Genomic DNA, 15,725 nt, shown 5'->3' on the forward strand with positions numbered 1-15,725 from the left:
AAAAGATCTAATTGTTGGATAATATTAAAATCAGCAGGTCAGGTTTGTCTGTCTCAAAGATGGTAAGAAGGCCATGCCCTTATGCCATAGAATATGAGGTGTTTTTCTTCAAAATCTCAGGGTTGAAGGAGTCCCAGTGTTTTAGAATGCACTCCAGGGGAGTACATGTTGAACGTGATCTGTTACCTATCTAGAAAGAGAAGTGAGAAAAAGGTGTCCCTTTCATCTCCTTCCTCTCCGTGTAACCCAGGGTGGAGAAGAAAACAGTGGGAGCGTCCCCTCAACTGTTTTCCCTCCTTGGTTCCTGGGTCCCAGCACCCTGTTAAATGTGCTGCCCATGGTTGTAGGTGTGACCCTCCAAGCCATGGCAACAGAGAAATGAAGCAACTGAGGCTAGTCATGCTCATTCAAGTAGCTCTAGTCCTCTGCCTGTGATTTCCCTTTGACTTCCTAGACTTGTGTGACCTGTGTGGCTCCCTTTAAAAAAATTCATCTTGGGAAAGATTATATAAAAGACAAGTCTCCTTTAATGGAGGGAGCATGCTAGATTGCCTGCTATTATGGCCCATGTTAAAGCCTTAACCCTTAGAAAACTGGTTCTGGTTAACTTTCAGACTTCAAATCCCCTTACTAATTAAGTACTGTCTTATTGGAGACAGAATAGTTTCCTTAAAGGGATGTGGGGACCTAATCGTGATTTTCCTGTTGATGGGACAGTATCAGGACTCAAATTTGGCTGCAGAGGACATTTTACTCCTAATTGTTGAAGGCAGAATTTTCCTGTTCACAGAAGCAGCATAAAGCCTGGTTTCCGGTAGAAAGGGGCAAAAAGGAAAAATGAGGAAGCTGCGGTGGACTGCAGAGGACAAGCAATGTATCTTATGAAGAGGATCTCTATTTCCACTAGGTGGCGATGTTGGCTTAGAAATACCATGTGCCACCAGCGGCATAGTAGGGAGTCATCTCACAGTGGGGGAAAGGGGAGACCTCTGTTCCTAGAAGATTGCAACAGCATTTTCCTGAGCTATAGCCCCGGTTATTGCAGCATTTCCTGATCTTGCCTAACAGGATTACTCCCCTAGGCTATAAAAATTCCTGCACATTCGACACACAAAGAGGATAAGAGACATGGCGACCGCGGATAGAAACAGAAGAAAAGTTTTGCGACAGGATAGTTGGGGATCTTTTACCAACACCTGGGCAGGCTGTTGGAGGCTGAGTCTGGTCCAGAAGCTTTTGAATAACACCAGGGAATGCCCTGGCCAGAAATTCTCAGTTGCTTCAGAACTTTTCCCCGCCTTATGCAATGGCTAATTTTCCCCATGAACAGAAGCTGGTTTGAAGCACGGCCAACATTCCCAATGACCCCAGGGTATTGGAGGGAGCAGGGTCTTCATGTTCTTCCCAGCAAGGCTGACATGCGAGTCTTTAAGAATGGCAGCCACACTAAGCATATCTAGATGGCTGACAGATGCCGTTATTGATTTGATTTGATTTTAAAATGGAGGGCAAGAGCCTCAGAATGAAAGGACAGGTTTTGAGTTTGCTCTTCTACTCACCGCCCCAATGGATGTTGCACTTTGGTTTCCCAGCCAATGCACCAAAAATGATATGGCTCTGTTGTCTGGAGAAACACCCAAGGTCCTTGGTCTCGCACGGAGAAAATTAGTGACACAGATACACGTGGAGTGGTTTAAGGAGTGGAAGTTTAACAGGCAAGAAAGAAGAAAACAGCTCCCTCGTGCAGAAGGAGGAGGGCTCCAAATGGAAAACCCCACATGTGGCAGAAAGCAGTAGGTTATATTGGGAGGCTGGAGGAGGTGGTTGTCTGGTTTGCATAGGACCCAGGGTATTGGTTTGACCAGGTGTGTCATCCACATAGCCTGCAAAAAAAACAGCTCTCCCACCCTAGCCTTTTAATATGCAAATATAGCTACCTGGCTGGTCACCATGATGCCCTGCACACACGTGGCAACAAAGAAACAGTCACAGGAACCACCATATTGGTTGGACCTGGCTTCTAGCCACCAACATTTGCATATCAAATGCTTGCAGGTGTGGTTTTTCAGGCCACTTTCTGTTAGAAAAGAAATGTTTTGGGGCTTGCTATTTTATTAAAAGAAAAAGCCTTACCAAGGACTCTTTTCTCCTCTCTTGCTGCCTAAAATAATTTCTTAATAACTCTTGTAATACTAGTGATTCTTCAATTAGGAATACAACTTTTCTATAATTTGTGATTTCAAACCTGTGAAGATGGCAGTGACATCATTTTTTCCCATGTGCTTTCTGCTTCTTCACTTAGAAAATCAGTGGCAGATTTCTCCAAGTAAAGAAGACATATTATTTTAATGTTGCCCATTATTTTATAAATTATTCCCTGACTTATGCTCAGTGACTATAGCTGAAACATCACCCTGCAATGAAGCTCAGAGTCTGCCAGTCTTACCTATGCGTTCAGAGCTTCAAACAGTTTTTAAATCTCCATCTTTAAACGTGAGAAGATAAGCAAGAATTAACAGTTGAAGAAAGCTTCTTTTGTGGAAAAAAAAATACTGGGAAAACAAAACAAAACAAAAACTAGAGGAGAGAGGTAATATAAAAAAGAAAATGTCTAAAGCTTATCATTGTCTTAAGAATTACTTAAACAAAAAGAGCTTTCTGATTTTAAAATTACTGTGGGCCAGGCATAGCAGTTCACACCTGTAATCCCAGCAATTTGGGAGGCCTAGGCAGGTGAATTACTTGAGCTCAGGAGTTCAAGACCAACCTGGGCAATATGGTAAAACCCCATCTCTACAAAAAATACAAAAATTAGCCAAGTATGGTGGCACGTGTCTGTGGTCTCAGCCACTCAGGAGGCTGAGGTGTGAGGATGGCTTGAGCCTGGGAGACAGAGGTTGCAGTGAGCCTAGATCACGTCACTGCACTCCAGCCCAGGGACAGAGCCAAACCCTGTCTCAATAAACAAACAAAAAAATAAAATTACTATGGAGCTACAGAAATCAACATAGTGTGGTACTGACATAAGGATAGGCCTATAAATAAGGTAATGGAACTGAGAGTCCAGAAGTAAAGCCTTCTAGTTGTGTCAACTTTTTCTTCAAAAAATTTGCCAGGCCAATTCAATGAGAAAGGACAGTCTTTTCCACAACTAATTTTAGGACTATTGAATATCCAACATGCAGAAAGGATAAATTTAGGCCTTTATCTCAAACTATGCACACAAATTGACTCAATATGGATCAAAGATCTAAATGTAAGAGCTAAAACTGTAAAACTTTTAGAAGAAAATGCAGGAGAAAATCTTTTTGACCTTGGCTAGTCAATAATTTCTTAAATATAACATTGAGACCACAATCCATTAAAATAAATAAACTATAGTCAAATTGGTCATCAAAATTAGAGTCTTGGGTACTTCTAAAGAAATAGCTGACAGAATGAAAAGATAATCCATAGACTGGGAGAAAATATTTGCAATATGTTTCTGATAAGGCACTTACATCCAGAATATATAAAGAACTAAATAGATGACAAAAAGCTCAATAAAAACTTAGACAAAAAAATTAAATAGACAATTTACGAAAAAGAATAAAAAGACTCATCAGCACATGTAAAGACATTCAACATCATTAATTATTAGGTAAGTACACATTAAAACTATAGTAAGATACCAGTTCATTCGCATTTGAATAACTATAAACATAAAAGACAGATAAAAATAACAAAAGTTGGTAGGGAAATGGAGAAACTTCATATATTGCTGATGGAAATGTAAAATGATACAGGCACTTAGAAAATAGTTTGGCAGCTTCTTAAAAACTTAAACATGAACTTACTATGTGACCTAATAGTTTCTCTCCTAAATACCTACCCAAGAGAAGTGAAAGATATTTCCGTAGAAAGACTTACATCTCAAAGTTCATAGATGCATTCACAGGAGCCTAAATATAGAAACCATTCAAATGTTCATTAACTTATAAATGAATAAACAAAAATTGGTATATCCATTAAGTGAAATATTAGTCAACAATGAAAAAAAACTATGAACATATGTCATAATATGGACAAAATTATAAAAGCATTATACTAAGCAAAAGAAGCCAGATCAAATGATCTAGATCCCATTTATATGAAATTTTCAGAAAAGAAAAATCTGTAGAGACAGAAAATAGGTTTGTGATTAACTAGCTCTTGGGGTGGGAATGGAGAATCATCAAAAGTAGTTGCTTCTAGTGATGAGAATGATAGAGCTTCACCACTGAATGTTTTCTAAAGCTTTGAAATTCTGTTTCTTTCAAATTGATATGCATGTATTATTTTGACAAAAAGTATGTAAACATAGATGTCCATTTCAAAAAGTAGAGTATGGGAATTGAAGGAATAACTTCACAGTGGAGAATTGTGGCAAACACAAACTTGGTTTGATGGTGAAGGTTAACATCATCAATGGTCAGTCATGTTGATAGCTTGCACCTTGATCTACTGTGTTGACAACACTTTGCTCATGTATTCTTCCTCTGCAAAACCCATTTCCCTAGTCTACCCTTGAGGAAAAGGTCAGCCAATCCCAATTGAAGAACAGTCTACAAAAATACTTGATCAGTAATCCTCAAAATGGTTAAATTAAAAAAAAAATCAGGAAAGTCTGAGAAATTGTCACAGACCAGAGTAGGCTAAGGATACGTGATGACTAAATGCAATATGGTATCCAGCATGGGATTCTGGAAACTTAGAGGAAAATAGTGATAAGTTGAATAAGTTGTTCAGTGTCATTACTAGTAATGTGTCAATGTTGGTTTCTTTGTTTTGATAAAGGTACCATGATAATCTAAGATATTAACATAGAGGAGACAGGATGAGGGGTATAAAGAATTCTCAGTATTATTTTTGCAATTTTTCTGTATATTTAATACTATTATAAAATTTAAAATCTTATAGAAAAGAAAATGTATGTCTACAATGATGCTCACCTAATGTTGAAGATAGTTGTTTCTTGGGCAGTAGGAAATTGGCATCTTATGCTTGTTTTTCTTTTTAAAATTCTCTTTATTACATACATTCCTTATAATAATAATGTGTTTTTTAAAATCATAGCATGATTTTTCTTATAAACAAAACTCAACAGCTATGATGCCCGGGTTTCTGGCTTGGAATACTAAATGGATGGTGATTATGTTACCTAGCTATTACTGCCCTGACACTACATAACAAACAACTCAAAACTCAATGGCTTACATTGAGTATTGGTTTTCTGTAGTTTAATGAGTTGGCTCTGAATGGGTAGGCTGAGCTCCAGGCAGTGGGTTAGGTTCAAGTAAATACACATTCACCTTAGACCAGTATCTACCTACTACTTTTTCTCATAGCAATTGGTAAGACCACAGACGATGAGAAGAAACACATGATACCACTCAACCTGGCCCCTAAGAGGCAACTTTTCACTTTACCAACATTCCAGTGGCTGCAGTAAATCACATGGTCAAGCTCAACATTTAGCAGGTGGGAAAATATACCTTCTTCAGTGGGTGGCACTGTAAAGTTGCATATCAAAAGACAAGGATGCATAATTATAATACAAAAAGTCCATTGATGATTAAATGCAATGATTTAATCTACCTTAGCAGTATAATCAACTAAGAGGAGAGCAACATTTCCTATCTACATTTTCATACAAAATAGGGAAAGCCATCATTTCTGCTCCTCATGGGATGAAGGGTAGGAACCTGAGTTTTCAGCACTCCTGAAAGCATTAGCCCACTTCTGGAGCAGCTTCACCCCATCCTTTCCTTTGGGCGTGTTGATGAGCATTCAGAATCTCCCCCTCCTCCCCTTATAACAGAACCTAATGAACAACAGACACAATATTGACACTGCTCCACCATGGATCTTCCCATTAAAAAGTATCTTTGATTTTCAAATAACTGTAGCTCTCTCTCCAAAGGCCCTTATAATTTTTTTCCCATCTTTTTCCAAACATAACTTTCTTTTTTCACTTTTCCAAAAGTGTTTGACTAGGATTTTCGTCTCGTGATAATAATTAAAATCTCTAGGTGATTATAGACTGATAAAAATCCACCTCACTTACTTCTGAACCATTCCACTGTAAGAAAACTACTATTGAACATCTCTAAGTCTTTATTTTGTGTTCCATAAAATGGAACAATTAACACATGTCTTCCTTCTGCAAGTGATTATTTTGAGAATGGATCAGTTAATTCACCTGTAAACACTTTAAAATCTCTAAATTGTTCTACAGTAGAACATGTTAATATTTAATTAAAAATTATGCCAGTCTATATATTCTGAGACTATTTACAAAAATTTGATGGCCTGACCCCAATATTAAAGGGAAGTAGTTTTCTTTTTTTCCTCTTGTCAAACATATTGAACTCCAGAATTCTGTCTCATCAATCTTGCCTATTTCTGACAGCTAGTGCCATTGGAAGACATCCTATAAGAACAAATTTTTAGGTTTTGCCCAAAGAAAGGAGGTGATATCATTCCTAAGTTAAATTATTCAGCTTCTGGTTAGTTGCTGTAGAAATTAATATATAAAAGTATATTGCTAATAATTTAATGTGTTATTGCTTCACACCTAATTTTATGTTTTTATTTATTAATAGGCTTTTCTCATTTTAAGTAAAGGAATGTCTTTCACATCCATTATTCATTATTCATTAACTGCTAGTTAAAGCAAAGGTAAGATGTGATAGGAATGAAATTTTCTAAATAATAATAGTGTCAGGGAAACATTCCATTAATATCAGTGCAGTAAACCTTCTCAAAACTCCACAATTTGGATATTTGTTACAATCTAGATATGTGGCTATACTATGGATTTTTTTACATACAAAATTATGGCTTTAATTAAATGAAAGAAGTTGCTCCTCATGCTGTGTTTATGGATTTTTCAGACCAGAATGAAACAAAAATAAGTTTCAGTACTAATAAAATAATATATATATATATTATTTTATTATTATTATACTTTAAGTTTTAGGGTACATGTGCACAATGTGCAGGTTAGTTACATATGTATACATGTGCCATGCTGGTGTGCTGCACCCATTAACTCCTCATTTAGCATTAGGTATATCTTCTAAAGCTCTCCCTCCCCCCTCCCCCCACCCCACAACAGTCCCCAGAGTGTGATGTTCCCCTTCCTGTGTCCATGTATTCTCATTGTTCAATTCCCACCTATGAGTGAGAATATGCAGTGTTTGGTTTTTTGTCCTTGTGATAGTTTACTGAGAATGATGATTTCCAATTTCATCCATGTCCCTACAAAGGACATGAACTCATCATTTTTTATGGCTGCATAGTATTTCATGGTGTATATGTGCCACATTTTCTCAATCCAGTCTATCATTGTTGGACATTTGGGTTGGTTCCAAGTCTTTGCTATTGTGAATAGTGCCACAATAAACATACGTGTGCATGTGTCTTTATAGCAGCATGATTTAGAGTCCTTTGGGTATATACTCAGTAATGGGATGGCTGGGTCAAATGGTATTTCTAGTTCTAGATCCATGAGGAATCGCCACACTGACTTCCACAATGGTTGAACTAGTTTACAGTCCCACCAACAGTGTAAAAGTGTTCCTATTTCTCCACATCCTCTCCAGCACCTGTTGTTCCTTGACTTTTTAATGATTGCCATTCTAACTGGTGTGAGATGGTATCTCATTGTGGTTTTGATTTGCATTTCTCTGGTGGCCAGTAATGGTGAGCATTTTTTCATGTGTTTTTTGGCTGCATAAATGTCTTCTTTTGAGAAGTGTCTCTTCATGTCCTTCTCCCACTTGTTGATGGGGTTGTTTGTTTTTTTCTTGTAAATTTGTTTGAGTTCATTGTAGATTCTGAATATTGGCCCTTTGTCAGATGAGTAGGTTGCGAAAATTTTCTCCCATTTTGTAGGTTGCCTGTTCACTCTGATGGTAGTTTCTTTTGCTGTGCAGAAGCTCTTTAGTTTAATTAGATCCCATTTGTCAATTTTGGCTTTTGCTGCCATTGCTTTTGGTGTTTTAGACATGAAGTCCTTGCCCATGCCTATGTCCTGAATGGTAATGCCTAGGTTTTCTTCTAGGGTTTTTATGGTTTTAGGTCTAATGTTTAAGTCTTTAATCCATCTTGAATTAATTTTCGTATAAGGTGTAAGGAAGGGATCCAGTTTCAGTTTTCTACATATGGCTAGCCAGTTTTCCCAGCACCATTTATTAAATAGGGAATCCTTTCCCCATTGCTTGTTTTTCTCAGGTTTGTCAAAGATCAGATAGTTGTAGATATGCAGTGTTATTTCTGAGGGTTCTGTTCTGTTCCATTGATCTATATCTCTGTTTTGGTACCAATATTCCATGCTGTTTTGGTTACTGTAGCCTTGTAGTATAGTTTGAAGTCAAGTAGCGTGATGCTTCCAGCTTTGTTCTTTTGGCTTAGGATTGACTTGGTGATGTGGGCTCTTTTTTGGTTCCATATGAACTTTAAAGTAGTTTTTTCCAATTCTATCAAGAAAGTCATTGGTAGCTTGATGGGGATGGCATTGAATCTATAAATTACCTTGGGCAGTATGGCCATTTTCATGATATTGATTCTTCCTACCCATGAGCATGGAATGTTCTTCCATTTGTTTGTATCCTCTTTTATTTCATTGAGCAGTGGTTTGTAGTTCTCCTTGAAGAGGTCCTTCACGTCCCTCGTAAGTTGGATTCCGAGGTATTTTATTCTCTTTGAAGCAATTGTGAATGGGAGTTCACTCACGATTTGGCTCTCTGTTTGTCTGTTATTGGTGTATAAGAATGCTTGTGATTTTTGTACATTGATTTTGTATCCTGAGACTTTGCTGAAGTTGCTTATCAGCTTAAGGAGATTTTGGGCTGAGACAATGTGGTTTTCTAGATATACAATCATGTCATCTGCAAACAGGGACAATTTGACTTCCTCTTTTTCTAATTGAATACCCTTTATTTCCTTCTCCTGCCTAATTGCCCTGGCCAGAACTTCCAACACTATGTTGAATAGGAGTGGTGAGAGAGGGCATCCCTGTCTTGTGCCAGTTTTCAAAGGGAATGCTTCCAGTTTTTGCCCATTCAGTATGATATTGGCTGTGGGTTTGTCATAGATAGGTCTTATTATTTTGAGATACGTCCCATCAATACCTAATTTATTGAGAGTTTTTAGCATGAAGCGTTGTTGAATTTTGTCAAAGGCCTTTTCTGCATCTATTGAGATAATCATGTGGTTTTTGTCTTTGGTTCTGTTTATATGCTGGATTACATTTATTGATTTGCGTATATTGAACCAGCCTTGCATCCCAGGGATGAAGCCCACTTGATCATGGTGGATAAGCTTTTTGATGTGCTGCTGGATTCAGTTTGCCAGTATTTTATCCTCAGCAAATGTAAAAGATCAGAAATTATAACAAACTGTCTGTCAGACCACAGTGCAATCAAACTAGAACTCAGGATTAAGAAACTCACTCAAAACTGCTCAACTACATGGAAACTAAACAACCTGCTCCTGAATGACTACTGGGTACATAACGAAATGAAGGCAGAAATAAAGATGTTCTTTGAAACCAACGAGAACAAAGACACAACATACCAGAATCTCTGGGACACATTTAAAGCAGTGTGTAGAGCGAAATTTATAGCACTGAATGCCCACAAGAGAAAGCAGGAAAGATCCAAAATTGACACCCTAACATCACAATTAAAAGAACTAGAAAAGCAAGAGAAAACACATTCAAAAGCTAGCAGAAGGCAAGAAATAACTAAAATCAGAGCAGAACTGAAGGAAATAGAGACACAGAGCTGGTTTTTTGAAAGGATCAACAAAATTGATAGACCGCTAGCAAGACTAATAAAGAAGAAGAGAGAGAAGAATCAAATAGACGCAATAAAAAATGATAAAGGGGATGTCACCACCAATCCCACAGAAATACAAACTACCATCAGAGAATACTACAAACACCTCTATGCAAATAAATTAGAAAATCTAGAAGAAATGGATAAATTCCTCGACACATACACCCTCCCAAGACTAAATCAGGAAGAAGTTGAATCTCTGAATAGACCAATAACAGGCTCTGAAACTGTGGCAATAGTCAATAGCTTACCAGCCAAAAAGAGTCCAGGACCAGATGGATTCACAGCCGAATTCTACCAGAGGTACAAGGAGGAACTGGTACCATTCGTTCTGAAACTATTCCAATCAATAGAAAAAGAGGGAATCCTCTCTAACTCATTTTATGAGGCCAGCATCATCCTGTTACCAAAGCCTGGCAGAGACACAACAAAAAAAGAGAATTTTAGACCAATATCCTTGATGAACATTGATGTCAAATATATTTTTAAAATACATTTCTTTCATCCATGAGGGTGAAGGCCCTTGGACCTGTAAAGGCTGACTGAAAAATCACTGACACAAAGCAGATTGATTAATAGAAGAAAAGACTACAAATTTATTTAACCTGTATGCACAGCAGCCTTCAGAATGAAGACTCAACTTCCCAATGAGATGCGGAAGCTTAGATACCACGTTGAAGTTACAGAAAGAATGGGGGCTCAGATCCTGGCAAACAGGTTATAGGAATGGGAGAAGATGAATTATATTGAGGGGCAGTAAATGAATACTAGGGAGAAAAATTGCATCAGGGAACAGTAACTTGTAAATAGTTATTTGTAGTATTTAAATGATCCTTGGAAACAGTCACTTTCTTGAAAAAGAGTCTGTACAGGTGTGGTTATACCCTGAGTCCTCTTTTCTGCAATAGATAATGAGATAACAGGGAGGGGAACAAGACCAATTGTTCTTGGTGAGTCAGTCCTATCTTTATGTAGATAGGGGGAAAGTCTCTTAAAACACTTGTTGATCTCTAATAATTTTTAATTTAAAATATTCATTATACCAGGGAGCCATAATTTGGTGTGAAATATTTTTATTTCCTTCACATAATTTACATATTGGTAAACGTAATAAGAAGGTGTTTTAGTATTTTTCAAGGCCCAGATTATGATGAATGCTTCTTGAGTTTTTTAAAAAACACTCCAAAACAGTGAAAAAAACATTAATGGCAAATAGAATATCAAACAATGTACATCGCACTAAATAGAACATGTGCCATTTACAAGAACAGTGCAGGTGAAGATTAAGAATTATTTGATACTTTCACGCAAAAGAAAAAAGAAAAAAAAAGATTTTCTTAAAGAGTATTAATTTTCAGTTGTTGAAATCTTAAAAATAACAACCTCCATTAAGCAAAGCACAGCAATTGAAGAGATTATCAGAGATATAAACCAAGGCAGAACAAAAGGCCTGAAAGGAGGAGGCAAAGCCCAGTGAGACCGTGGAGACCTCAGATGAAGACAGGCTTTTCACAACTCTTGCCTGTGTTACAATAGGCTGCTGACATTACGCCTCAAAATATTACCACTAAGCTATCACTGAAATCTATCTACATATTTCCATTTCCCTTCCAGTTGCTCACTTCACAAAAATGTTTCTAAGAGGAGATTTAACTGCAATACGGCTAGAGAGGTTGAGGCCTAAGGCTTCCTGCATAAATTCTATTACAGGGCTGCCAGGTTTGTATGTCTGCTCCATAGCAGCAGGCCAATTCACTGACAGTGGGGATGCAGCAGAGAAAGAGTTTAATAACTGCAAGGTGCCAAGCAAGGAAATGGGAAGAATTCTCTCAAGTGCTCAAATCCATTTCATTGAGGGGTCCTGAGCAAAGGTTTTTAAGGGGATTTGTGGAGGGTGAGAGGCTGGAAAATTTGGGGTCATCAATTCGTCAAGGTTAAGGGGGATGAAACTATCAGGATATGGTAACTGCATTCCTCCATGAGTCAGCTTCTTACTAGGCCTTCCAGACCAGCTGGCATCCGTTGGTATGCAGAACCTAAAGAAGAAGCTCAAACAGAATGCCTGCCGTTTCACTATGTCTTAGATTTTACATCTAGAACTGACAAACAACAGAGTCTTGTGACAAGGGATACATTTTCCTGGGCTAGCTAGTAAGTGGCAACCAGCTACAAGAAAGTGAGCTAAAGGGCAAGCTGGCTTAGTGATTGCTGCTGGAAGCCTAATAGGATGTTATTTTATATTTTTTCTTAATTGATTTTATAAAATTTTGTTGGGGATGATTTCAATGCTAGCTCTTCCAACCTAGCTCTGTGACCTTGTACCAGTTATGGAACATCTCTGTGCTTCACTCTGTACAAGTAAAGAGCAGTACTCAGTGGGTGATTGCAAAGATTAAAAGATAGACTATATTACAGCAATTAGTAAAGGGCCAAAATATGATACTAAATATTTTAGTTGGAATATTTGACTTCTTTGAGCATCATTATCTTCAAATAATTCAAATTCCAATGTCTTGTAGGCACACTGGTTATATGTATGTTTCAACAATGTCTGCATGTTTTGGATTAACATAGGCAGGATTTTATAAGTACAGATTTTCACTTTTAGATATGAGTGACTCGGTTTCTAAATTGTTTGCATTCAATGAGTAATTGCCAAATCTTTTATTTTTGGTTTAGTCAGCACAATCTCTTTAACATAACAATTTATTCTCCACTTTGGCTTTTTACAGCATGGTAGAACAGTCTGTTCTCCATGGGAGCCATAAATAACAACACCAAAACACAAAATCTTGCATGCTGTGATAAAACCCCTGTTTTGGCCCAAATTATTAACATTCTGTAACCCATCTATGAAGGCATTTAATTGAAAGGTGTATTTGAAATGTGGGAATTAATATTGGTTAACAAGAACAGATAGTGCTGGTGATTCTGTTCTTTTGGGTTTAGATGAGTCAAAAGATCTCAGTCAATTCCTAGTTTGGCAGGTAGAGCTGGGACCATTAAATACCAAAGTATCTTTGAATATTCATATGTTATATATTGATCTATCTCTATGGGCTATCCCTCAAAAGTAATTGGGATTACTCTCTAGATTTCAAAATTGCAACCTGATTTGATTTATGCTATACAATTCATTTAATCCCCACTTGTATGTGTGCACTGTAATTTCCACCTGGGTATACTCAATCTGCCAACCTGGAGTTTGTAGCAGACAAATAATTCATTTAACAGCTGTTAAATAGAGGAATCCACAGGTAGCTTTTATTCAAATGTTAATTACTCTCAGTGCCTTGCTCATAAACCCATACCAAGTCAGGTAATTTAAGTTCCATTGCAGAGAGATGCAAAGTAAGATAGGTTACAGGCATCCTAGTGAAAAGGAGGATAGACTTAGTCCTAGAACTGAATGTGCCTAGGACCAAAAACCAATACCAGCATGGATATGAAATAGTGATGGATATTTGCAGGACAGTTGTTGTTTCCCAGATGGTAAGAGTTTGCAAAAGGCCTAATGGTGAGAAAGTCATTGCAAATTCAGACTGTGAAAAGAGGCTGGAAGGAGTCAACTGTAAAATTTCCAAACTATGAAACAGTGCTGAGCCAGGACAGAGGTAGTCTGTTGTCAGTTGTTTGAAATACACTAAGTAAAGGAAGAGTGCATTTGGAACCAAGCAGATGATTTTACTGAAGCCAGACGATTTGAATATTGTGTAGATGATCATTTTGTGCATGGTGATTCAGCAGTGTGTTTGGGAGGTGTCAAAAGATAAAATCACAGCAAATTTAGCATAAAGATCTTCTTACTTGGCTTTTATTCGCAATTCTAGAATCAGGCAACATCTCATTCTATAAAGTAGAATGAGTGTTCCAATAAGCCCAGCAGAGGAGGTTGGCTTTGTAGACAGAAAAAGGCTGAGGAAGGCAGAAACAGAACAAAAAGCAGATTGGTAATTTCAAAGTTACTTTCCTCGCCAAGGTTTCAGCAGAGGGGACTTCTTTATCATGTCAGCTAAAACGTGTCTGTGAGGATGTGGCTATTCTCTCTCCTGACTTCTTGGGAAGTCTGATAACAACTTAGTTCTGGCATGTTGGTGTGGAACTTCAGCATGAGTGACTCCATTTTGGTTTGATTTGTTGGACATAGTGCAGGAGTTCCGTCCAGACCAAGGGCTTCCTGGAAGTTTTATTTGACAAGGGGTTACTGGATTATCTTTTACCAGCAACTGTTCAGAAAAGACAAGTAACCTAAGGGGGAAAAAATCGATAGTATGATTTAGGATGAGTCAGTCTGCTACTCTGGACCTTAGTTTCTTTCTCTGTAAAATGAGGTGATTAAACTAAATAGGCCTTTGAGGTCCCATCATGCTCTCTGGTATTTGACGATCTCTGGGATTGCTAAAAAGGCAGGAATAGTGTGCTCTTATTTAGATACACCAAAAATGTCAAGTTCTAACTAAATGCTCATCTGCAAGGATGCCAAATCTTAGCAAACAAACATAAAATTAGAGTCAAACCAGGTGATCCAGGAGGAGGAAGTGAGGGCTTTCTGAGGCTGACCTGCTTAGCCTCAGAACTCTTAATCCCTCTGCCCAATCAGCTCAACTATTCAAATTTATGTGTTTTTTTTGTTTAATTACGTTAAGTATTGTTGAATATTTACTATGTACCAAATACTCCATAGATGCAAAGGTATACACAGACTAATGATTGGTAATTACAGATTTAATTCCATTTTTTCCATGTAAATATGTAAGATTTCACTTACATTTTTACCTTTGTGTTAGGTTGTAGGTACTTGTAGAAGACACAGTGCATATAAACGATTATTTTTATTGTCACTTGATGAATACCCTTTGTTGTTGGTGGAGGTGATAAAGAAGAATTTAATTCTAAGAAATTTTTTGTCTTGTAGGCACTGGAATATGCATTCTGTTTGGTGACAACTAAAGATTTGTCTTTAGAGTAAAATTCAGTTAATCTTTTGGTAGCTATCTTGAACCTAGAGACAGAAAATATGTTTGCCAATTTCAAATGACAATTTTCCAGTAATGAATTGATTTTGATGTATTATGTGGGTTTATAAAAATCTTACCATTCATCAATTATTCATTGTCAAGAAACCTTCAGGCTCTGTTATTTTTAATGATTACATGCATATGAAAATAGCAAACATATATACATACAGAAAATGTGGGCTTGCCTCCTTCAAAAAATACATAGACTTTACAAGATCTATATATACCATATCCATCTCCTTGTTTTCTAAATCTTTTAATATTTTTCTTAACTTGATTCCCCTCTATTCGTTTGATCTATTAGCTACTTTTACTGCATCTCTTTTCATCCAGAGTTGCCATCCTCACCCTTTTATAAGGAATACCCTCCATTTTTGCAACTACATCCCCTGGGCATCTTTCTGGCCATAATAAGATGAGATGCCCAAATTTGGAGAAGAGGTCAGTCTTAGAAGCTCTGTCCTCTATTTTCAAGAAGCTGCAATACTGACACACAGCCTACTGATTCTTGCTTGTATCGCCTCAGATGTAACTTTATATCACTAAAATTGTTCCTTAAATACATTAGAATGTCCCCAGGAGATATTTCATGATCACAAACCTGTCCAAACTCATTCGACATCTCTGATCTTGTAATGGATACCACAGTTCTCAGTACAAATTGCCATGCTCCTTCCACTAATGTAAATGCCCTGAGTAGTACATCTACTAGTACTATTATCTCCTGCTACCATAAGGAATGCTCTGGAACCCAGGAGATGTCAAAGCAACGTGGTTCTCTATTACAGTGTTTCTCAGAATAGCCAGTGCACCAACTCTTGGTTAAGAAGAGTAAAAAGATTCT

This window comes from Pongo pygmaeus, chromosome 2, assembly GCF_028885625.2.
Source record: "Pongo pygmaeus isolate AG05252 chromosome 2, NHGRI_mPonPyg2-v2.0_pri, whole genome shotgun sequence".
NCBI classification, from domain to species: domain Eukaryota; kingdom Metazoa; phylum Chordata; class Mammalia; order Primates; family Hominidae; genus Pongo; species Pongo pygmaeus.